Below are 23,663 nucleotides of genomic sequence, written 5' to 3' on the forward strand. Positions count from 1 at the left end.
GAGAAATATCACAATCCTGACTTGTACCTTGTGGACGGTGAACAGGCTTTCGGAAATCAGGAGGTGTGTTAATTGCTGCAGGATTCCTAGCCTCTGATGGGCCCTTATAGCCACTTCATTTATATAGTTGGCTCCTCCAATTCAATTTCTGGTCAATGGTGACCCCAGCAATGTTGATAGTCAAAAGCAGATGTTCGCAGGTAAAGGGATGGCTAGAAAATGGGAAGCCTTCAGAAATGAGATAATGAGAGTCGAGGCAGTATATCCTTTTTAGGGTGAAAGGCAAGACTGGTAGGTGTAGGGAATGCCTGATGACTAGAGAAATTGGTTTTGGTTAAGAAAACGAAGGAAGTGTATGTCCGGTACAGACAGCAGAGATCAAGTGAATCCTTACAAGAGTATAAAGGCAGTAGGAGTAAACTTAGGAGAGAAATCAGGAGGGCAAAAAGGGGATATGAGATAGCTTTGGCTAATAGGGTTATGGACGATCCAAAGGGATTTTATAAATATATTAAGGGCAAAATGGTAACATGGGAGAGAATAGGGCCCCTCAAGGAGACGGGGGGAGATACTAAACAAGTATTTTGCATCAGTGTTTACTGTGGAGAAAGACATGGAAGATATAGAATGTAGGGAAATAGATGGTGACATCTTGAAAAATGTCCCTATTACAGACGAGATGCTGAATGTCTTAAAACGCATAAAAGTGGATAAATCCCCAGGACCTAATCAGGTGTACCCTAGAACTCTGTGGGAAGCAAGGGAAATGATTGCTGGGCCTCTTACTGAGATATTTGTATCATCGATAGTCACAGATGAGGTGCCGGACGACTGGAAGTTGGCAAACGTGGTGCCACTATTTAAGAAAGGTAGTAAGGAAACGCCAGGGAACTATAGACCGGTGAGCCTGACATTGGTGGTGAGCAAGTTGTTGGAGGGAATCCTGAGGAACAGGATTTACATGTATTTGGAAAGACAAGGACTGATTAGGGATAGTCAACATAGCTTTGTATGTGGGAATCATGTCTCACAAACTTGATTGAATTGTTTTAAGAAATAACGAAGAGGATTGATGAGGGCAGAGCAGTGGACATGATCTATATAGGCTTCAGTAAGGCATTCGAAAAGGTTCCCCATGGAAGACTGGTTAGCAAGGTTAGATCTCATGGAATACAGAGACAACTAGCCATTTGGATACAGAACTGGCTTGAAAGTAGAAAACAGAGGGTGGTGGTGGAGGGTTGCCTTTCAGACTGGAGGTCTGTGACCAGTGGTGTGCCACAAGGGTCATTGCTGGGTCCACCGTTTTCGTCATTTATATAAATGATTTTGATGTGAACAAAGGAGGTATAGTCAGTAAGTTTTCAGATGGCATCAAAATTAGAGGTGTAGTGGACAGCAAAGAAGGTTACCTCAGATTACAATAGGATCTTGATCAGATGGGCCAATGGACTGAGGAGTGGCAGATGGAGTTTAATTTAGATAAATGCGAGTTGCTGCATTTTGGGAAAGGAAATCTTAGGAGGACTTATACACTTAATGGCAAGGTCTGAGGGAGTGTTGCTGAACAAAGCAACCTTGGAGTGCAGGTTCATAGTTTCTTGAAAGTGAAGTCACAGGTAGATAGGATAGTGAAGAAGGCGTTTGGTATGCTTCCCTTTACTGAACAGAGCATGTGTATGGGAGTTGGGAGGTCATTTTGCAGCTGTACAGGACATTGGTTCGGCACTTTTGGAATATTGTGTGCAATTCTTGTCTCCCTCCTATCAGAAGGATGTTGTGAAACTTGAAAAGGTTCAGAAAAGATTTACAAGGATGTTGCCAGGATTGAAGGATTTGAGCTATAGGGAGAGGCTGAATAGGCTGGGGCTGTTTTCTCTGGAGGATTGCAGGCTGAGGGGTGATCTTATAAAGGTTTATAAAATCATGAGGGACATGGATAGGTTAAATAGACAAGGTCTTTTTCCCTGTGGTGGGGGAGTCCAGAACGAGAGGGCATAGGTTTAGGGTGAGAGGGGAAAATTTAAAAAGGACCTAAGGGGCAACTTTTTCATGCAAAGCGTCGTGTTTGTATGGAATGAGCTGCCAGAAGAAGTGTGCAGGCTGGTACAATTACAATATTTAAAAGGCATCTAGATGGGCATATGAGTAGGAAGGGTTTGGAGGATATGGTGCAAGTGCTGGCAAATGGGACTAGATCAGGTTTGGATGTCTGGTCAGCATGGACGAGTTGGACTGAAGGGTCTGTTTCCCTGCTCTACATGTCTATGATGCTATGGAGGAAGTAGTGGTAGCACTGAATGTGGTAACAATGTTAAATGTTAAGAGGCAATGGGTTAGCTTCTTTCTTATTGGAGATGGTCATTGCCTGGCACATGTGTGATGTAAATGTTACTTTCTACTTGACCGGGTTATGCTGTATTTGGACATTGACTCCTTCAGTATGTGAGGTGAAATATAATGGTTAAACCTCTAGGAAATGACTAGATCACTGGAGCAGATCCACTTTCACTTTGTTTCAAAATGTATTTATGATTCAATTCATACATTTCATTATACATTTAATGAATAAGGTTTGGCTTAAACCATTTTAAAAGCATCTGGAAAAACAAACATAATTCATTTCACCATAGCAAATTTGGTCAATGTGCTCCCTTCTCATTTGTACCAGGAAGAACACTATGTGGCAAACTGTAAAGGAACCAGGAGGCAATCTTCAGTTCCATGTACACATTAAACTTAATCTGCCATGACAGGTGTTGTCTGCCTGAAGACTCCCTAAATTCAATTCAAATATCTTTAAAAATGTTTACACAACAAATATGCTGATAATGTAGGTTGTGGTGGGTGAGGTCAAGGGTGTGGTTGGGATATACTGGAATGTGGAGAAACCATGCTGAGTCATGCCATATCTAACCTAAGATTCTTTTAGTGCTATTAACTCTTAGCTTGACCTAAACATGAAGGGCTTGCAGCTGTGTGAAAAGAGGTGATGATTTTCTTGCAGAATGAGTAAATTTTCCTTCCTTAGGTTGTATTCGTTACTGCGTTGTTATATTCAAGCTGGTGTAACTTTAATTCATCTGGTTATAATATATTCATACTATTATAAACACCGCAGGAAACTTCCCTCTGGTGGTTAGTTTAAGCAGATTCACAATTCTGTTCCTTTCAAATTGATTCTACAATTTTGCTTGAATTATCAATGCAGGAAGCGTTCCTGTTCTGTTTTTTCTTGATAACACAGAGAGGGGATTCCATATTGCACTTCACAACCATATTTGTGCAAGCAACTTATGATTTTGTGTCCATTATTTCTGATGCATGAAGCATTGACTACAAGGTGCTTCCTGTGAGAGCAGCTGCTCACTGGAAATGACACGTTGTGGAATCACCGCGACAATGACCAGCAGAAATCATTCCTCTCGATGGCTGCATAAAAAGCAAAATTTGCTATCGTATCCAAACAATATAAAAATACATACAAATAAATAAAAGTCCTGAAAGTAGATTATAAATGCAAGAACTATTTACATGTTCACCTGATATTCTTTCTATAATTTAGCAAAAGGTATTTGTTCAGTTCAACAAATTTAATGCCTCAATTAAAATGGTGGCAAAGAAATTTTAAATAATTAAATTAAGTATCCAGATTTGAGTATCCTGTATTCATAATGTCAAAGGCCAAAGAGAGAACATTTATTTCATTCTGCCTCTTGTGCAGCAGAAATGTTTTACCATGTTTCAGTGTGTTATTCACGGTTTTGCATTGGGAAAGCCGCTTGTGAGCATTTTATTGGGCTGATTTATAACAATGAAGATCATGCAGTTTGCATGGTTTACCAGCGAGAAGGACTGCCAACAGCTGCAGTAGTGATTAGATTTTACATTTATGTGGTTCACACCCTTCCTTTCCCCACCCATGGCAAGGTTTCAACTGCATCCGAGCATGTACAAACATAAAATTTTCAAAAAAACTTTTGCAATTCATGCTGACATGACTCTTCAACTTAAATGTTCCTTTCGCCAGCACATCATGCATAAGTACCCTTTCATTGTCGGGTCCAACTGTATTTTATGTTAATTAGAAACAAGCAGTAATTTTTAGAAAAATAAATTTCATCATGTATAAACATATATACATTTAAGTGTTAATTTTAACTGAATATAGTAAATAAAAAAGGCACGTGCATCACAATGCACACTGATCAGTCTGTACAGAGATCTGGTTCAGGATCCATGTACATATTTAGAGCTATTGAATTTAAAAGCCAGATTATGTTGACAGAAGTGGGAGCGCACATCCCATTTAAAGAGAAAACAAATTGGAATATTGAATTGAAAAGATTTCTGAAAATTGTTATCTTCATACAGCAGAAGTTGCATGAATGGATATATGCTTGAAAATGTCATCTTTGACATCCCGATTGCATCTCTGAAAAAAATACTAGTTAAACACAACCAATCTATTGGATAACTATAAGTGAAACATTTTAATTTGTGTAAGCCTGATGAATCCTATATTCCTTAGCCAGAGTGTGGTTTGCCAATGTAGGAGGTGGGGTGCTATCAATAAAAATGGCCACCGTGATCCATTTGTGCACCTGCAAGGCATTTCAAAAGGTCACAAGCCTCAAGATCATCAAGTAACAGTTGTTAAACAAAAGCTGAGGGACCATAAAGTACAGCCAAATCAATTTCCAGCACAATGAAATCAAAATTGAGTAAACAACAGTAAATTACACAGGATCCGTTAAAATATGGTGAAAACATTCATACAAAATTCGCCATCAGCATTTTGAATGTTTCTCCCAAGGGCATCGCCCTAATGTATTTACATTTCTTTGGCCCTGGTGACCTTCCTTATATTTCTTTATAATGTTTGTCACTTTTTAGCAGGATGCAAAAATCAATATTCCAAGAGTTCTTATGGTGCAGTAGTTGTATCCTTAATTCTGGGTTAGAAGGTCCTGGTTAAAGACCTGCCTGCTCCAGACATGTGTCACATCATAACTGAACAGGTTGATGAAAGATATATCAAAACAATACACCGATTTAGCGCCTGCGCATATAGTGCTCCATCTAGTGGTGCTGATGCCTAGACGTAGCACTGATAGCAGATTCAGAACTCACTTAGAGCCCTGACATTGGGACATCCACCCACCAAAAAAACTCCAACCCATCTCTTCTCTGGTCAGGAGCTTTAATTCAGCATTGTTGAGATGCAACCAGAAAATGCTGAAAGCATTCAGCATGTAAAAGAGTATTTGTGGACAGAAACAGGGTTAATCTTTCAGGTCAAGTTGACTTTTCATTATAACAATATCATTCATATTCATAGAATCACATCTTAACAGCCAGAGTCCCAGTCACTTCCATCTAAGGATATGTCACGTCCACCAGCAGATCAGATGTACTGGGATGGCAAGGTAATGATACGTATAGGGAAGTGGTTGTCCTGGGACTCCTCAACATTAACTCTAGACCCAATGAAGTCTCATAGCAACAAGTCAGACTTGAAAAATGAAACATCCTGTTGATTACCACTGACCACCCTCCCTCAGTTGCTGAATCATTGCCACCAGTCCTCTTTTCTCAAAGCTAAGTCTAATTATCAGTGATGGAAGATAAATTACTGGTAAAAGTATAGACAGTTATCTTACATGTCAACATAGTTTATTACATGACAGCAACATGTACAGTTCACATTAACTTGCCAAGAAGAATTCCTAAAAACCCTGAGAAGCTGTGCTGAAAACATTTGCTACCTTTGGTATTTGAGCAGAACTTCTCTGTTTCCAACCAAAGACTGTATGGCATCATCAGATTGGATTGAGCTCAGTATAATGTGAACATGATCTCCTTCAGAACCATGACATGATAAAATATTACCTTTCGCGCACTACACAAAATGGTGTTAGGCTGGAAATGAAGGCTGCTCTATTCAGAAACAATTTATTATTCTTGCTGTTTTGCCTCTGCTTTGTGCTGTCTGGGCAGTGCAAAATCTGATCCTTTAACTTAGTTTCTCATTGAAAATATCTGTGTATGGCTGGAACATGTGCTGGGATGGTTGTACAAGACAATCTCACCTGAGACAGGTTGAAGTGTGGCAGATAATGGGTGTCACAACCTAAACCTGGGTGAGATTTCCCAGATCATGTTCCAGGCAGGATATCCAAACTGTTAAGCTCCAGGTAATGAGGGATGAATTGCCTCCCCTTCTTTATTTACCTGCCCCCTTAGTGGGTTGCAATAAGATTAATTTAAAATAAATCTCTTCTCTTGTTGATACATTTATTTGAGCCTGTTTTAAATTGAGCCAATGTAACCAGGTTTCCTTGAATTAACAAAGAGTAGTTTATTGCCTATGCAACACACATTCACACAGAGTAGAAATAAGAGACAATTCTAGACAGATAAAAGGGGGAAAAATATAAGGATCAGTTTCAGAATTATTCTAAAGGTCAGATAGTTGAGTGCTGTGGCCATTGCTGTTGTGGTTACTGATACTGTTGATGAACAATCAGCTTCACGAGCCTGAGTTTTATAAATTGATTGAGATTCTGTAGTTCTGATCCCTTTCGAACAACATTGAATTCCAGCACTCAGGGTGATGCAGAAATCTTTTGTGTGAGTTAGAATACAGGAAGCTGAGCTTTTCGTGAATTCAAGTTTGGATTCGGTGAAAAATTGAGGTCAGCCAGAAGTAGATGGAACAGTGAAGTCCAAAAGCAGATGAGGTGGGGCACAGGCAGAGAGTATGATGTTATGGCTAAGTAGGTGGTGTTGGTAATGGAGATGATGTGTGGTTGGAAGCTAATCTCAGTCAAGTGATATTTGCTGTGCCCTTCTTGCAATGCTTCCTCTTCCTCCCACATAATTGACCAAGAATCATCTAATCTATGCCAAAAGCCTTTATCACTGGCTTCAGAATTCTTGTTCCTCCTTTTATTCTCTCAAGATTATTTCATTGGGAACTGAAATGAATCAGCAATCTCAATTTCTTTTCTGCCTTTCACTGACTCTCATGATGAACCTTCCTTCCATAACCTACACCATTCCTTTCTCTCCGGTCTAATTTTGAAGTTGACATTAAACTGGCTGATAAGAGACACACAACTGTTACAGAAGAAAATTGCGAGACATGATTTGCTTTGATTGATTTCAGTCATATGTACCTAAGTGCAGTGAAAAGGTTTGTTTGCAAGCAATAAGGCAAATCATAGTAAGCAGATCAAAGGGGCCTAGACAGAGTGAGGCATACAGGTTACACTGGACTGGAAGTATGTGAAGCAACATCAGCATTAACAAGATCAACATTATTTGAAATTAGAGAGTCCATTCGTCAGTCTAATAACAGAAGGAAGAAGTTGTTCTCGATCCTGTTGGAGCATGTATTCAAGCTTCTGGAACTCCTGCCTGATGGAACAGGTTGTAGGAGAGCAATACCCGGGTGGGAGGGGTCTTTGCTGATGTTGGCAGGCTTTCTTGGTCTGGACTATGCACACAAGCTTCTGTAGTTTCTTGTGGTCATAGGCAGAGCAGTTGCCGTGCCAGGCCATTGTACACACGGATAGTACGTTTTCTGTGGTGCATCTGTAAAAGTTGGTGAGGGTCCTTATGGACATGCTGAATTTTCTAAGCTGCCTGAGGAAAAAGAGGCATTGTTGTGCTTTCTTGACCATGGCATCTGCGTGGAAGGTCCAGGACAGGTTGTCAGTTCTCATCACTCCGAGGAACTTGACGCTGTCAACCCTTTCTATCTCCACTCTGTTGATGTGGATGGTGGTGTGTTCTTGTCCTTTCTTCCTGAAGTCAATGATCAGTTCTTTAGTTTTGCATCTGAAATAGAAAAGGAAAATGCTGCAATTGCTTAACAAATTCTGATGAGGTCATAATATACCTTGAAGCCATTAAAAGGTAACTCCAATAAATCTTCTCTCTCCAGACCACAATTTCACAACCAAATAAAAAAACATTATTTTTCACATGAGCATGGACTTCCATCTCCTGTGGAAATATTCACTCCTTAGCTTCCAAATGCACAGTCCCACAACCACTTTTACACTTTTCCCAAGATTCATAAATTTTGCTGCGATAGACCTATAATTTCAGCCTGCTTTTGCTCTGTGGAACGTATTTCTTTCCTTCTTGTCTCTATTTTCTCGCCCTTGGTCAGCCTCTTCCATGTGGTTCAAAGCAGGGTTATCTTCATTACTGCAGCATGGTTTGTGGAAGACTGTTGACGTTCTCTGAGGGAAACTGCAGATGGCCTGGCAGGATGACTTTGAGCAGATTAGAGCTGTTGGGGCTCGTTTTGTATTGCACCATCTCAACAAGGACAGTAGCAGTCCTAGCTGACTGCCTGAGGGGGATTGGCAGAGGTACAGCTAGAATGGCAGTGTTGAGAATATGAATGTTGTCACAATGTGGACACAATGTGTGCCACAGAGACACTGTTAGTTCCACTCTCTGGCTTGCCACCTCAGCAATTCTAGTCCAGATGAATTAAATCCCAAATTGTTTCTAGAAGCAAGGGAAGAATTTGTGGAACTATTGGTCATCACTTTCCATTCCTTTCTCACTAAAGAGAGGCTCCAAGGACTGGCAAACTGCTCATATGTGCTGTGTTTTTTTAAAAAGGGAGATAGGTACATACCAAGTAATTTCAGGCAATTCAGCCGTGGCTCAGTGAGGTTATACTAGAATTGTGCAAATACTTGATCAGCCGCAACACAAGAACAATGTATAGTTCAGGATATACAAAGTTAAAAATCACACAACATCAGGTTATAGTCCAACAGGTTTATTTGAATGCACTAGCTTTCGGAGTGCTGCTCCTTCATCAGGTGATCCTTTATCAGGATAACTCCCTATAAGGTACAGAGAAGACTTACACAGATGTTCTCAGCAATGGAGAATTTTATCCATGAGGAAAGACTGAATAAGTTGGAAGCTTGTTTTCTGTGGAGCTTTGGAGATTTAGGAGAGATTTAATTCAGGTGTCAAAATGATAAAGGTCTGGGAGGATGGAAGAGGCATAGTTTTAGAACCAGAGGGTGTAGTCTGAGAATTAGAGCCAGACTATTCAGGATAGATATTAGAAAGCACTTTTATACACAAAGGGTGGTAGGTGTTTGAAACTTATATTCAAAAATAGCAGTGGATGCTGGATTAGTTGTTACTTTTAATTCTGACATTTTTGTAAAGCAAAGATATTAAAAGGCCCATATGGAGTTAGGCCATAGACAACTATGATCTTATTGAATGGCAGAACAGGCTCAAGGGGCTAAATTGCTTATTTTTGTATTTATATTCCTATATTTCTACTAACAGAGATGTTAGGAACCAGAATGCATATATTCAAAGAAACAGAGGAAGAATTAGAGGGATTGGAAAATAAATATTTCCGCCAGAAGGTAGTGAGCTCTGGAACTCACTGCTATAAGGGTTGCACAGCCCTTGTTACAGCACTTTTCTCCTGGAACAGATATGATCAGTTGAATGACCTCCTCTTTGCCTGAGATTTTCTGTGTTCCTATATAGTAATCTCTTGAATACTTGAACGTACTGCTGTGAGAGCAAGTATGCCCTTTTGGGCGCTGAGATCTATAACCATAATGGCCGCTGACTGAACCTGTTGGCAGCAAGCATGGATCTCATAATCTCAGCCTGAGTTACACCCAGCACTGAGACATTGGGAGCTTGCTGCCTGTACTGCAACGGAAGCAAGGATTAGAGTCCCCAGATGCTGGGTCCATAAATGCTATCAAGGGGTTGTCCATCATATCCACACCGGGAAGGTGCTGTTCAGCAGACCTGCCGATGTATACAGCATTTTGGTTGCATCACTATCAATGCTCTCCATTAGGTTGCTTCATCTGAACTACCTGCAGCAGACGCTGTCTGCAACCTTTCCCTCTGGGGAGCTGGTATGTGTATTATCTTTTCTTCTCAGTGTGGCTGCATCCCACTCAGACTCTGTGAATCATCACATACAGACCCTGACTGTATACTACCATCAATTAAATCACCCCACAGTCTCTGCTTCACAGCCATGATTATTAGTCTTCCATCCTCCTGAGTGCTGAGGATTAGCCCCATGTATTTTCATTTATGATGTACTGCTGCTGCCTTTCCCAAGGTCGTCAATTTATCCACCTACCAGGTGGAAAATAAAACATAAAAATTATAGCAAAGTCCTAGAGTCTAAGTTTGACAGAACTTCCGCATCCTGATGATTGCAGTTTTGTTTGGGCATTTCTGTCCTCTGCATCTTCCTGTCCTTCTGTATATATTGGGGTCAATGTGTTAAAGCAAGTTATGTCTTTTACTATTACTATGTAATTTAGGCAACATCCATTCGTAATTTGAACTTAGCTCTTGTGTTTTATAATATGCTTTGCACCGTTTGATCCTGTTTTAACCTTGTAACAAATTTCAAACCAAATGTTATACTATATGCAACAGCATGGGAGAATACAGAAATAGATTTGCTGATCCCATCTGTGACTCCGTGGGTCAGAAATATTTAGAAGGCTTGGGTGGCTGGATTATGTGTCAGGACCTGCAGCATGGAGACAAAGATTCTTTTTTGAGCAATAACTGAACTTTATTATCTAGTTTGAAGGCTCAATAATATTCCCATTTACAATAACAAATTCTATTATTTAGAAGCAAACATTAATTTTCTCAATAATGTGATATTCATGTGGTTGTATAAATGAGAGTATATTTTCTCGATTAAAGCCGAGTGCACTTGGCTTGATTTAGAAATTAGGTTACGAAGTGCCAATAAAAGTGAAATGTCTGCAAACTTTAACAATGTATTGATCACTAATGGAACTATGTATTTGCTGAAAATGTTATATAATCTTTAGTGAGAGAGGCCTGAGCAGAGTACAATAATTAAAAGGAAAGCAGGGATCCTGCTGATTCACAGTTAGCACATTTCCTGCAGTGAAATTAATGTCACACACCTTTGACAACAACCACTATAGGTAAAAAAAAACCTTCATGCTGACAAATTGTGAATCACACAATGTAGTTATAAGGAATAAAATAGTATACAAATTAAACTGTAGTACACAGAATGAATACATCTTGCACCTATTCTCAAATGTTTTGAAATGCAGAAACCAGCCAAATAGAAGAGAACATCAAACCATAATAGCTACTCATATAAAGTCTCAACCTTAATATAAATCAATTGTTTGATTTTCGAGAAATGGTTGTGAAAGTATTGTAGGAAATAAGTATTAACTCACAATTCCATAAAAATTTTGATGAGCATTGCATATGTGTTGTGCCTTTCCACAGACTTACAATCTATCATTCTATAATTTTGATTCAAATGACAAGATTCGACAGCAGCACTAATTTAGCTGCTATGTTTCAAGTGGGCATGACAAGAAAACCAAATGGTGTAAGAAACTCTGTATGATATGATGGGTAAATTCTGACCAAGATGGGCTCCGGTCATGTTATGACAAATGATGACTCGTCAATTTAGAGTAGATCATAATTATAACTTGTGTGTACGACTTGCTTTCCTCACACAGTTAAAATCTCTCGAAGCAACGTTTGCATGCAAGATGTTCCCAGATTACTCTAATTCAATTTGCAGCTATTATTTTGAGAAATAGCTGACAGGTTTAGAAAAGATCATAATGTACAGGGTGAAGTGGTTTGCTGAACACGTATCTGTTTCTCAGATATGCAAATTGACTCATTTCAAAATAGGTCAGGGAAATACCTGGAATCTGAGAATAGAACCAATTTTGGTTGGTGCAACTCATGATGCTATCCAACACATCTAACATTTGCTTTTCATTTAAAATATCATTGCTTGAGGGCAGCATGGTGGCTCAGTGGTTAGCACTGCTGCCTCATAGTGCCAGGGACCTGGGTTCGATTCTAGCCTTGGGCAACTGACTGTATGGAGTTTGCACATTCTCCCCCATGTCGACGTGGGTTTCCTCCGGGTGCTTTCGTTTCCTCCCACAGTCCAAAGATATGCAGGTTAGGTGGATTGGCCATGCTAAATTGCCCATAGTGTCTAGGGATATGTAGATTAATCTACATGGGAAATGCAGGGTTGCAGGGTTACAGGGATAGGGTGGGGTGGGTCTGGGTGGGATATGGGTCAGTGTGGACTTGAAGGGCTGAATGGCTTGCTTCCACACTGTAGAGATTCTGTGGAAAGCTTGGCAATTGATGCTCAGAAAACTGACTCACCTCTTGTCCTTCCATTACTCCGACTGACTCTGACATAAACTATACACAGGAATGTACAGCATTACTGCCAGAAGAGAGATAAAAATACTCCCAACAACTGTCCTGAAAGTAAATCTTCTATTCCATTTATGTCAGTGCTGCACCCAAAAATAGAAGTCCTCTGTTAGCCATTTGTCATGTAGAGTGAATCTGAAATTCTGCCGAAGGTATGTTTTTATAAAGCAAAATTCAAATGGAGGAAAAGACAACTGCAGTACAGTATTTCAGCAATGGCTAAAAATGGAGAAGAAGATTCCACACAAAGCCTCTGGGAAAACAACAGGAATTTCAGCTTCCGTTAACTTCGGCTTTTCTTTGGGAAAGGAGCAAACTCCCACTTTGCCTTTTTCTGATCAGTCTGCCTATTGTAGCTAGTTGGTTCATCAACCTCTCCAGTCTTTTCCATGTTTATCATACTAACAATAATCAAATTGTCATCCGTGGTTTCAGGAATTTTTTTGTTGCCCTATTTCAAGTGCAACACTTGTACTAAGGTGAGCGAACAACAAAAAGTACAACATAAAATAGAAGATGCAAAAGAATTCAAATCAGGAAAGCAGAATTTAGAACCTGCAGTGACATTCAATGGCTGAGTTGCAACAGCTTGTGCAAGCAACATCATCAGAAGGCTGTAACTGACATAAGTTTCATCCCTTATTGATTCCAACAGGCAGCATATGTACTGCCATCTTACTTTGAAAGAAGACTATTTTGCAATAACTAACCTCATTTATTCCAAGTGCACTATAAATTCAAATATTCTAGTCCACAAGAAAACCATATTACCTTTGTTTCAAATGCATTTCAATATATGATGAAAGTAATTTAGGAAATATTCCATATTTAAGTGCTTCAGTGATATAAATTTCATAACTCAAAATAACTAAGATTACTGCTTTACAGCCACACAACAAAAACATGCAAAAAATTAGGAGACCAATCCCCAAAGCCCAGTAAAATTCAAATAAATCCTACAATGCCATTTTGTTCAAATACCTGTATTCTATCCTGTGTTATGTTCCATTTCCCTTATACTCGTGTCCATGAAGAACTCCATTGATTCCCCACCTTGAAGTGTCCTGAATTCAAAATTACTTTTCCTGGTTGATAAATTACTCAACAGCCTCACCCCTCCCTGCCTCTCCAGCAGCTACACACCAATGGGAACTGGCATCCTCTAATCTTCTGACACTCTCCTATTTTTCATCACCCTTCACTCTGTTCCTCAGAGACACTCTCCAAACATCTGGACTCTACATTCTTGAACTCTCTCCCTAAATCCTATTTACCTTTCTCTTTCTCTCTTTCTACTTAAGTAAACTACTGTAAATGTCTGACCATGCCTCAGTCATTATTTTAGAGACATTTCTGCTTCTGTGAAGCATCTAAAGACATTTACAGAGTGCTGAGTTTTTCTTGAATGTTGAAGAAGCCTGATATCCAAGCCATTTATTTATATACAGATGCAAATGTCAGCTCTTTGCTGGTAAGAATGATGACAAATTGTACATGTACTAATATTCAAGTCTTTGTAAGAAATTAAAATATTAAAATGAAATTCATTGGTTTGACAAGTTTTGCTCAGATTTGTTATAAAACCTGATCAGGAATAACTAAACATCTTAAATGATAGATTCCTACAGATTTTTACATCATTGCTAATTCTGATCTGCACTCAAATAGTGGCAACTGAAAATATTCCCCTCATATTCCTTTAAGTGTCATGCATTTGGGATCAGAAAATCAAAGTGTGACTTTTTAGTTTCCTGTGCATTTACAATAATCATTTTCCGATTGGGAATTCATCATTTTATCATTTTGGCAAGCACAACAAAGAATAAGGCAGAAAAATAGCAGCGAGTGCCTCTTTCTCAACAATGGAAAGACTAATAGCCAAGAAAAATAATTACAATGGATTTTGTTCAAAAGATTATGCAGTTTCAAAAATATCTGGGGATTGCATTCATTTTGACGTTAAATAATACCCATAATGTCAGGGATTCAAAAGTCCATTACTTCTACAACATCATATCCAGATAATTACAAAGAAACTGTGCTGGGCATAACAAAAAAAGTGAAATTAATAATGAATCACTACTCCTTAGGGAATCATTGACTAGAGCAATAATAGTTCACAATTACATTCCTGCATTGTATTATGCAGTAACAGTGTTCAACAATAATAATAAAGTGCATTTATATCACTTCTTTAATGTAGAAAGTGTCCTAAAGTGTTTCACAGAGGAAATAGCGATTGAACCAAAGAACATAATGTTAAAATTAAACTCAGAAAAGCAGATTTTCTTTTGCCTTAGGAGCAGCAGCCAATGATGGCTGCTATGTATAGTTTAAGTCAGCCCTCCAATTCATCTGTATGGTCTTCCTTACCACTCCCATTCTCTCCATTTTAACAAGGGACCATCTCTGTGATAATCTTAACTTAGTTTCCCAGTAGAGGTACGCTTCTGACAACAAAGCAATTACTAGTCCTGTTTCCTGTGAAAATTCAGCCCAGAATTAAATGTTAATGGATGGAGGCATGTGCAATGGTAGGTTTGGTAAAAGATCAGAGCATAAAATCTAGTCAGCCAAAGGCAGAAACATTCGGTTGAATTGCCAAAATGAATTTTATTGTAACCCATTAGACTGTCAGAGTGCCAATAAAAATCTGTGGCCACAACTATTTGATCATTTCCATGCTCAGAGCTTTAATTTGATTTTACATACAAGTATTAATATTTATATACTCATGGCAAGTATTTATTTCATATAAGATGGATACAACAGCAGTCTGTTTCTTGATGAGATGCTTTAAATATGCAGATTTATTTTTCCTTTATCAGCTTCTGGTAAAAATTAATAAGACAAGCCAAGCATTCAAAATTCAAAAATTTCACGTTTATTCAGCAAACAAATTTTGTAAGAAATAAATAAAGAACGTCAAATAAATAATAAATGCTCACATCTGTTTTCACAAAGCATGATGCCCAGTACTAGTTCAATCCTCAGCAGCGCCTCCCTAGTGAAAGCCTTTGAACATGACTCAGCTGATTAAAGGTGAACCTTGTGTTAATACTTCTGTTGGATACATAATGTGGTGAAAAGCTTGCTATACCACGCATGGAAAACAGCTGGAGAATCACAGCCCAGCTACACTCTGCTTATAGATTTTATCAGAGAGCTTTGTAATTCAGTTTTTGAGGGAGGAATCAAAGATCAACAGCTTTATTTTTGATCAGGTTATTTTTGTGTACACTTTTCTCCTGTAACTAACTTTATATGTTAATTTATGATTACCTGTTTGTCTTTTCTATATTATTTCCTGCTGCTATTCACTGTTTTCCTTGAGCCTGACAGAACTGTTTTTCTACATTCCTTTTCCCCAAACTGTCTTGCTGACAGCTGCTATTTTATTTGCACCGAGTAAATTGGTCAGCATGGGAATTCCTTCAGGCAACACTTCAAAGATCGTAAGAGGAAAGAAGTTCTTTCAGCACTGAAGGAAGGAAAGCGTGATTTCACCTGATACATTTGGCATCCTTTCCCCAAGTCCCGAAAAACATGCGGCCTATTAATTTTCAAGCTTTTATACAAACATGCAGGTTAGGAGCAAGCTTAGGCCATTTGGCCCGTTGAGACTGCTCCACCATTGAATAAGATCATGGCTAATCTATTGTAACCCCAACTCCACATTCCTACCTACCCACAATAACCTTCACCCCTTTGCTGAACAAGAATATATCCACTTTGTTTAGAAATATTCAAAGACTCTGCTTCCACCATCTTTTCAGGAAGAGAATTCCAAAGACTCACACACCTCTTCAGAACAAATTTATCCTCATCTTTTTTGTAAGTGGTGACTGCTTAATTTTAAATAGTGGCCTCAAGTTCTAGATTTTTCTCTATGAGGAAATCTCCTTTCTATATCTATACTGATCTTATAGATTTTTTAAAATTTCAATCAAACCATCTCTTACTCTTCCAGACTTCAACAGATACAAGCTTTGCCTGTCTACCCTCTCTTCATAAGCCAACGCACCCATTCCAGGTGTCAGTTAATAAACCTTCTCCGTACTGTTCCCAACATTTACTTCTTTATAATAGAAGACAAATATAGTACCAGTACCCCATTGTGTTCTCACCAGTCCACAAGTATAACTGAAGCATAAATCCCCTTATTTCAATTTTCAATTCCCCTCACATTAAGTGATAAAATTCTATTAATTTTCCTAATTTCATTTTGTTTATGCAGACCAGCTTTTTACTCTGAACGTATTATGATATCTAGATCCCTCTGCATCTCAGAACTCTGAAATGTCTCACCATTTAAATAACATGTTTTTTATACTCTTCATGTCAAAATGGACAATTTTATATTTCCCACATTGTACTTCACTTGCTGGATCTTTGCCTACTCACTTGAACAACCTGTAGCACTGTACCACCTCCTTCTTGTTACCTTCAGAGCTTACTTTCAATTCAATTCAGTCTTATAAATATCTTGTAAAAAGTTGAGTCTCCAGCCTGATTCCTGTCACACAATTCATTCCATCTCACCAATTAGAAAATATCTCATTTATGCCTACTGTCTATTTCCTGGCAGCTAGTAATCTTCTCTCCATACGAATATAATACCTCTACACAGTGAACCTATATTTTCTGCAATAACCTTTGATATGACATCTTATCAAACACTTTCTGAAATCCAAGTACTGTATACCACTGGCTTTTTTGTTATCCACAGCTCGCTACGTCTTCAAAGAATTCCAACAAATCGGTTAAACATGATCTTCCTTTTAGCAAATCATGTTGACGCTGCCTGATTACCTTGACCTTTTTTGAAGTGACTTGCTATAAAATCTCTAATAATAACTTTTAACATTTTCTCTATGATCATTGGGGCCAAGCTTAATGGCCTGTAGTTTCCTCCTTTCTCACCCCTGTCTATTTGAACAAAGAAGTTAATCCCTGTCCTCTAATGTAATGAAACTTTTCACAAATCCAGGCAATGTTGAAACATTAAATGCAACGATAGCTCACTCACTGCTTCTGTAAATACCCTAGGATGAAGTCCATCAGGACCCAGAGACTTATGAGCCTGCAGCTCTAATTTGTTCAGGAGCAAGAATGGGACAGTTGCAGGCTAGAAGTTGTTCTGTTCTGGTCATTAACCCACCTAATGTGGCTTCAGAGTGGACCAGAAACAGGAAGACAGGACTCCAAGGCAAAATTTGACTTAAATGTGCATATCAGGATTTCAAGTTTTATATAGGTTTCCAATTCAACTTTCCACTAGCTGACATTGCAGATCAGTCTGCAAATATGACGGAACGTACAGTAGACCTGAATTCTGTAGGCCCAAGACTCCTGATTTCTTAATCATAAAAATGATAGAATTTTTACCTCTTATGTGGTAAGAATGATGACAAGTAAAGTGATCTAATCAGGTAAAAGTCCTAAAAATCAGAATCTTGACATCAAAAAAAATCTAGATTAATTCCTCACACCTCAGATAGTGATGTTCAGAATCTTGCCATTAAGTGATGGGAGCTTATTTCCATGCATTAGCAACTCACTAATATCCCAACTTGCCATAATAGCATCAAGAAACTCAATGGCCCAGAATCCCAAGTGGTAAAACAGAGCTTGTCTGGTCAGTGTCCATTATCACTTGGCAAGTGGTTGTGCTAGCCATCAGGCCCATCTTCACATGGAACCACTGCTTCTGTACAAGGTGTTCCATGGTCAATGCTCAAATATTTCATGGACACCTCATCCATTCACTCAACATCTGCAAAGTGCCAGCCTCCAAATCACCAAATTTCCTCTCAGTACAACTCAGCCACTATTCCAGGGGATTTCAAGCCTGTACTATGGAGCTGACAGACAGTCAAGACTTACATGTCTGAGGCAAGTTGGTTTGTGGTGAGGGAGCATCAGGCATAATATCTATCAATGCAAGATTTTCAGCACTGACATGGAGCCAGTAATAATTCTGGGTTTTGCTTGCATTTTAGAGCACAATGTCATGATCAACTACTGATAGGCAGGCAGCCTCTGTAACATCATAGTGTACAAGGTTTTTTTTCACTGAACTAGAGGCAGGCAGCCTTTGTGATAGAGACAGATTTTTTGTGCAGAAGGTAAAACAGGCAGCTCAAGGTGGTGAGGTATATTTTGAATAAATATTTCAGTCCGAGGGAGACTGGACATGTCACTGTGCTATATCAATGTCAGAACTGCAGCACCTTATGTGGCAAACATATTTCAAGTGCTTGAAGGAAATGGCAGTCCATTTATTGGGATGAGCGTGAACTATGGACAGTCAGGGAGTACCGCCACAGTCAATTAAAGCACTGATCCCATTCCAGTCCGGGGTTTAGCCAGGGTCAGTCAGGCACTTTGTACCATGTGAATCCATGCCTTTCCAGCCAGGGTTTTGGCCATTGTTTGTCCTTGAGGTCACCTGCAGGCAGCCCAAGGATTTCATGTAGATCAGGTGGGGAACTCTTTAGAAATTAGCCCTGGCTTGAATAATTAATGGGCCTTGGACAATTGGGGTGTTCTGCCAAATCAGTTCAGGAGGTTGGCTATGGACAGACATGCAAATGTTGTCAATATTAGTCAGAGGACCAATCAGAGGGCAGTTCATGGATTCCCAGAGAAAGAAGGCAGATGGACTTCATTGTACTGAAACAGTGAGTGAATAATAACAGTGAGTAGGGTCAATTGTAAAACATAGGACAGCACTTCACTGATAATGGAAACAGACTTGAAGTTCTTGAAGTGGTTCAAGCAGGTCATGGTAACACTGGCCTCTATATGGGGAGATGGTGAAGGCCTGTAAGGTCATGGGCTTTGGGGGTGAAGCAAGCAGATTAATAGTAATGTAATAGAACTCAACTGTGACCAATGTTTCCAAAATGTTCCCTCCAATGAAACACCAGATTCAATATTGCGCCTGGTCCTGTGGGCTAAAAAAAAACGATCAAGGGAGTTCCCTTCTATAAATTCCATGAATTCCTCCCAATATTTACTCTTTGTTTTGTAATTTATTTTCAGGGAGCATTAGCAGACATGAATTGTGGTCTTATTACATAGCCCTTCCACCGTTTTTCAATTTGCCTAAAATATCCCCTTCACCTCCTCACTTAGTTATCTGTATACCATTTCTAACTTCTCCAAGCTTCTCACCATTCTGACTTGGAAATATGTTGCCATACCTTCTGTGTCGCTGGGTCAAAATCCTGGAAATCCCTCCTGAAACAGCATTGTGGGCCTCCTATAGCACATGGACGGCAGTGGCTAAAGAAGGCAGCTCACCATTACCTTCTCATGGACAATTAGGGATGGGTTACAAATTAGGGCTGGCCCAGACAGTGATGCCCACATCTCAGCAATGAATAAATATAATGAAACAGGGGGAGGCTGAAAGGTCATTAGGGCTATAGGAACAGCAACATTAAAAGTGAAACCGGGTACTTGCATCACAAGGCACTAAAGGAATGTAGTTGAAAATGTGTTGCTGGAAAAGCGCAGCAGGTCAGGCAGCATCCAAGGAACAGGAGAATCGACGTTTAGGAAGGGCTTATGCCCGAAACGTCGATTCTCCTGTTCCTTGAATGCTGCCTGACCTGCTGCGCTTTTCCAGCAACACATTTTCAGCTCTGATCTCCAGCATCTGCAGTCCTCACTTTCTCCACTAAAGGAATGTAGCTCTGAAAGAATCCATGAAGATATGACATTTTGGTCATCTGCAATGCATTCCCTCACGAGAGCCACCAGGTCAACAGGGAGGGAGATTGTTTTGACTCTTCTGTCAACTGTAACCTTCAATACTTCAGAATGTGCAGAGGCTTTGGTGCTGTCTTTATACCTTGAACATCCTTTTTGACAGCAATTAACCTGCAGGAGGCAGTGTTTTTCTCTCAGATCACTACACTGAGGGACAGTGACTATGTGAACAACCCCTGAGCATCTCTCAGATTTGAATGTCACTGAGCTCCCTTGAAAAGCTCATACATAGGAACAATCAGTCATCAAGAATATTTGCAAGCCAGGTCCTAGCTCATTCCCTGGAATGTGTCCTCTATAATAGTGTGCAACACCTCAGTTGCTGTCCTCAATGCTCAGCTTCAAGGATCCCTGACATCTGAGGCTATCAGTAGCCAAAAACCTGGTTGCTTATGGGAGATGGGCTATACTTAGTGATCTTACATCCTTGTGATATAAGAAGAGGTCTGTCATCTCTCACAAGCCTGAATTAACTAGATTCTATACCAAAAGTAACATTACAGCAGAAATTGTAACAAATGAAAATATATTAAGAAAAGTGATTGGATATTTACAATGATGTGCCACCCACATGTCCTCTTCTTCCTCTTCCTCTCACTATGTCTTGGTGTAGATCTGGATGGAGGGAGCCTGGTATTAACTTGGAAGAGCAGGATGGTTACCACCAGGTGCCTTTTGCTGTAGAGGGCACAGATCTTCTCAAAATTCTCCTGGTCAGATGTAAATTCATCTCCTTGTGTATGAGCAGTGGGGGTGGCAGTGATCCAGAACATCTCTGTGACCTGGGAAGAGGTTTCTGAGGGCCCTGTCTGAGGGTCACCCCTAAGTTTTCATTTATTTTGAGGTGGGAGAGTATCTATTCATCCTTGTGGTCACTCTGTTGTATTGACAGTTTTTTCATTATGAAAACTATGCAATGTTTAGTATCTAGAAGAGAATTGAGTAGAGAGCAAAGTGATGCATAACTGAAGCCAGCAAGATATAAATATCAGGGATGGGCACAGCTGCATACTGCAACCCAGATGGAGGAGATTGTAAAGTGACCAACATTGCGACTGGTAGCTTTGCTAAGATCAATGAAGGAGATCATGTCCTCTGCCTAACCCTCGTCATCACCACCATCCCCTCATCTCAAAATCTTTTCATGTATACCTGGAGATAGTCATGTACCTCCTATTTTCCTCTGATTCCCTTACTATAACTGAACTGTTGTCCTTTTATTCTTTCATTTCTCCAAGAACTGCAACCTGGTCAGTTAGGGGTGAGACAGCAACAACAAAAAGAACAGGAAGCCAGAAATGAAGAGTACTCTCAGCCTCAGCTCCAATAATGATACAAAACGCATTTTAGAAGATAGCTTACAACTGGGATCCACAAATAGTAAGACCACACTGCACACGATTGGTCTGTAGACAGAGTAAAGGATAAAGGTAGTATAGATTCCAATTATCTGGAAGCTAATAGGCTGAGACTAAGTGGAAGTGTTAGCTATTCTGATGGAACTGTGAGGTGCCCCACAGAGAGAGAGAGAGAGAGAGACAGGAAAGAGTGGAGCTGCAAGGTGTATTTTTCTGAAGTGTGTTATACAGACAATGCTAAGTCAGAATGTGAGGAATTATCACCTGAAAACGTTTTGTCACTCACCTTTCCCATCCTCCTGAGCTCCGGGATCCTGTTGATGCACTGTCCCCAGGTTGGAAGGTACATACTGCTGATTTCCTTGGTCACTTCCATCTACACCTGCTTGGTTGAAGTGGTTACCTCTTCTTCTCATCCTCTTGTAAAATTGATTCAATATATTGCCTCAGATACCAGAGCAGAACCTCCCAGTTAAGAGTGAGAAAACCAGGCAGCAACCATCCCAGATCCTCTCTCCATTCTTGTATTTGCTGCAGCCTCAAAATCCATATAAAAGTCTGCCATTATGACCCAACACAGGGTCCGTTTACTTAGAAATCTTTATCTTCATTGTACCCACATTTCCTGAATGCTTGTGAATGGCAGAGGCAAGTGAAAATACCATGATTCATTTAAAAGAGTGGGAGCAAAAATGCTGAAGCTGTCAACATCTTCCTGACCTGTTACTTCCCAGGCTGTTTATCCAGGGACCACTAATTGAAAATTACAACAATCAGAATCAAGATAGTCTGGGAAGGGAGTGATTCAGGTTGGAAGTCTAATTGGCAGATAGCACAAGAGATAGAATTACTAGGAGCTGGACAATTTGATTTTAGTGGTATTTCCAAAGTGAATGATATAGGTTTCTCAAGACGAATCCAATCTCCTTTAGTCATTATTAATAAATCGTTATTTGTTCTACGTTTTAATACTTAATACTCCCACAGGGATTTTTTTTGGGAAGGTTTATTTCTTCAATTCAGATTGAAGAGGTCTTTGCACTTCTTTAGCAGATTGTTGTAGTTCTTTGAGTCAAATAATGAAACTAAATTAAGAATACTAGAGTAAGCAAGGGATTTTATGTTCCATCATCAGTGTATTTGCATGCCCAATGGAAATTTAAAGTGTAAACCAATAATTCAAGGAAACAAATTAACCATCATGATCAGATGAAATTGTCTGTCCCGTTCCTTTTGTGTGAACACTTATGGAGGATGCAGCCACATAAGGCAGCCTGATTCTGTAAATACAAGGATGGCATCATCCTGGACTTTATTATTCCCCTGACATTGGTTCTGCTTCTGGCAAGATTGTGTGTGGAAAAGATTTATGTCAAAACTGCAGATTGCTAAGTTAGAAATCTACCAGGAAATAAATCTAACCAGGAGGGAGTTTTCTGTTGACTAGGAAATAGATTGAATTGCTGGGAGTTAGCATAAACTGTCACAATTTTTAATACTGTTTCAACATAATAAGAACAGAGAAATAGAGGATAAATTAAAATTCTCATTTATGCATTTTCTAATCTCAAATAGATCATCTTGTTCCAATTTTGATCTCCGTGATAAAAACTTACACTGAACTTTCTTAACTCTTATGCTAGGATTTCAGCATCAAGCAGATTGGATGTTCTGTAGATTCTTGATATTCAGAGGGCAGTGATACCCTAAGATACCTGTCATTGCAGTCACTCAATCCTGCATAGCACTGAAATCCTCTCTTTCTCAAAAACTGCTTCCCAATAAATGGGACAAATGTTGCTGGGAACCTGTGCACATTTAACAAGGAGTTGAAATTAGAAAAACAGCAAATTGTTAAGGCCTGTGAGTGTGCAGTCATGACAATATTTTGCCATTTCAAGCCTGCATGTTTCTAAGGTATGTCACCCCATTAGTTTCTATGCCTTCCCAGCTCCTGCTCTCCCTCATTTCATCCTTTCTTCATTGCTTTTCCTTTCTAGATGGATACCATTCTACAGGACTTTATGTAAGTTCATCCATAATAAATAAAAGAAAAAATAGAGGATTTCCAACACAAACATCAGGTACAAATGAACTTTATCCATATTACTCAAGCTGGCAATCAAGGTTAAGAAAGATAGAATCCAAAGGCAGTCGCTAGCACCCAAAAAAGCCAGAGAGAATAGAACACTACACTTCTAAAACATCTCAACAGAGCATGGAGTAGTAGCT

At 39.4% G+C, this 23,663-nt stretch overlaps 1 long non-coding RNA gene across 3 annotated transcripts in view; it reads right to left on the reverse strand.

Annotated features, from left to right (window-relative positions):
• Positions 1-4,760: 4,760 nt before the first annotated feature.
• Positions 4,761-23,663, reverse strand: part of LOC140461864 (uncharacterized) — a 126,867-nt gene continuing 107,964 nt past the window's right edge. For 2 of the 3 annotated variants that reach the window (XR_011954523.1, XR_011954516.1), the window contains exon 3: positions 4,761-7,845. This is a non-coding gene — a long non-coding RNA (uncharacterized lncRNA). The remainder of the gene's footprint in view (positions 7,846-23,663) is intronic. The other variant, XR_011954515.1, reaches the window with a different exon arrangement.

Source organism: Chiloscyllium punctatum, chromosome 1 (assembly GCF_047496795.1).
Source record: "Chiloscyllium punctatum isolate Juve2018m chromosome 1, sChiPun1.3, whole genome shotgun sequence".
Taxonomy (NCBI): domain Eukaryota; kingdom Metazoa; phylum Chordata; class Chondrichthyes; order Orectolobiformes; family Hemiscylliidae; genus Chiloscyllium; species Chiloscyllium punctatum.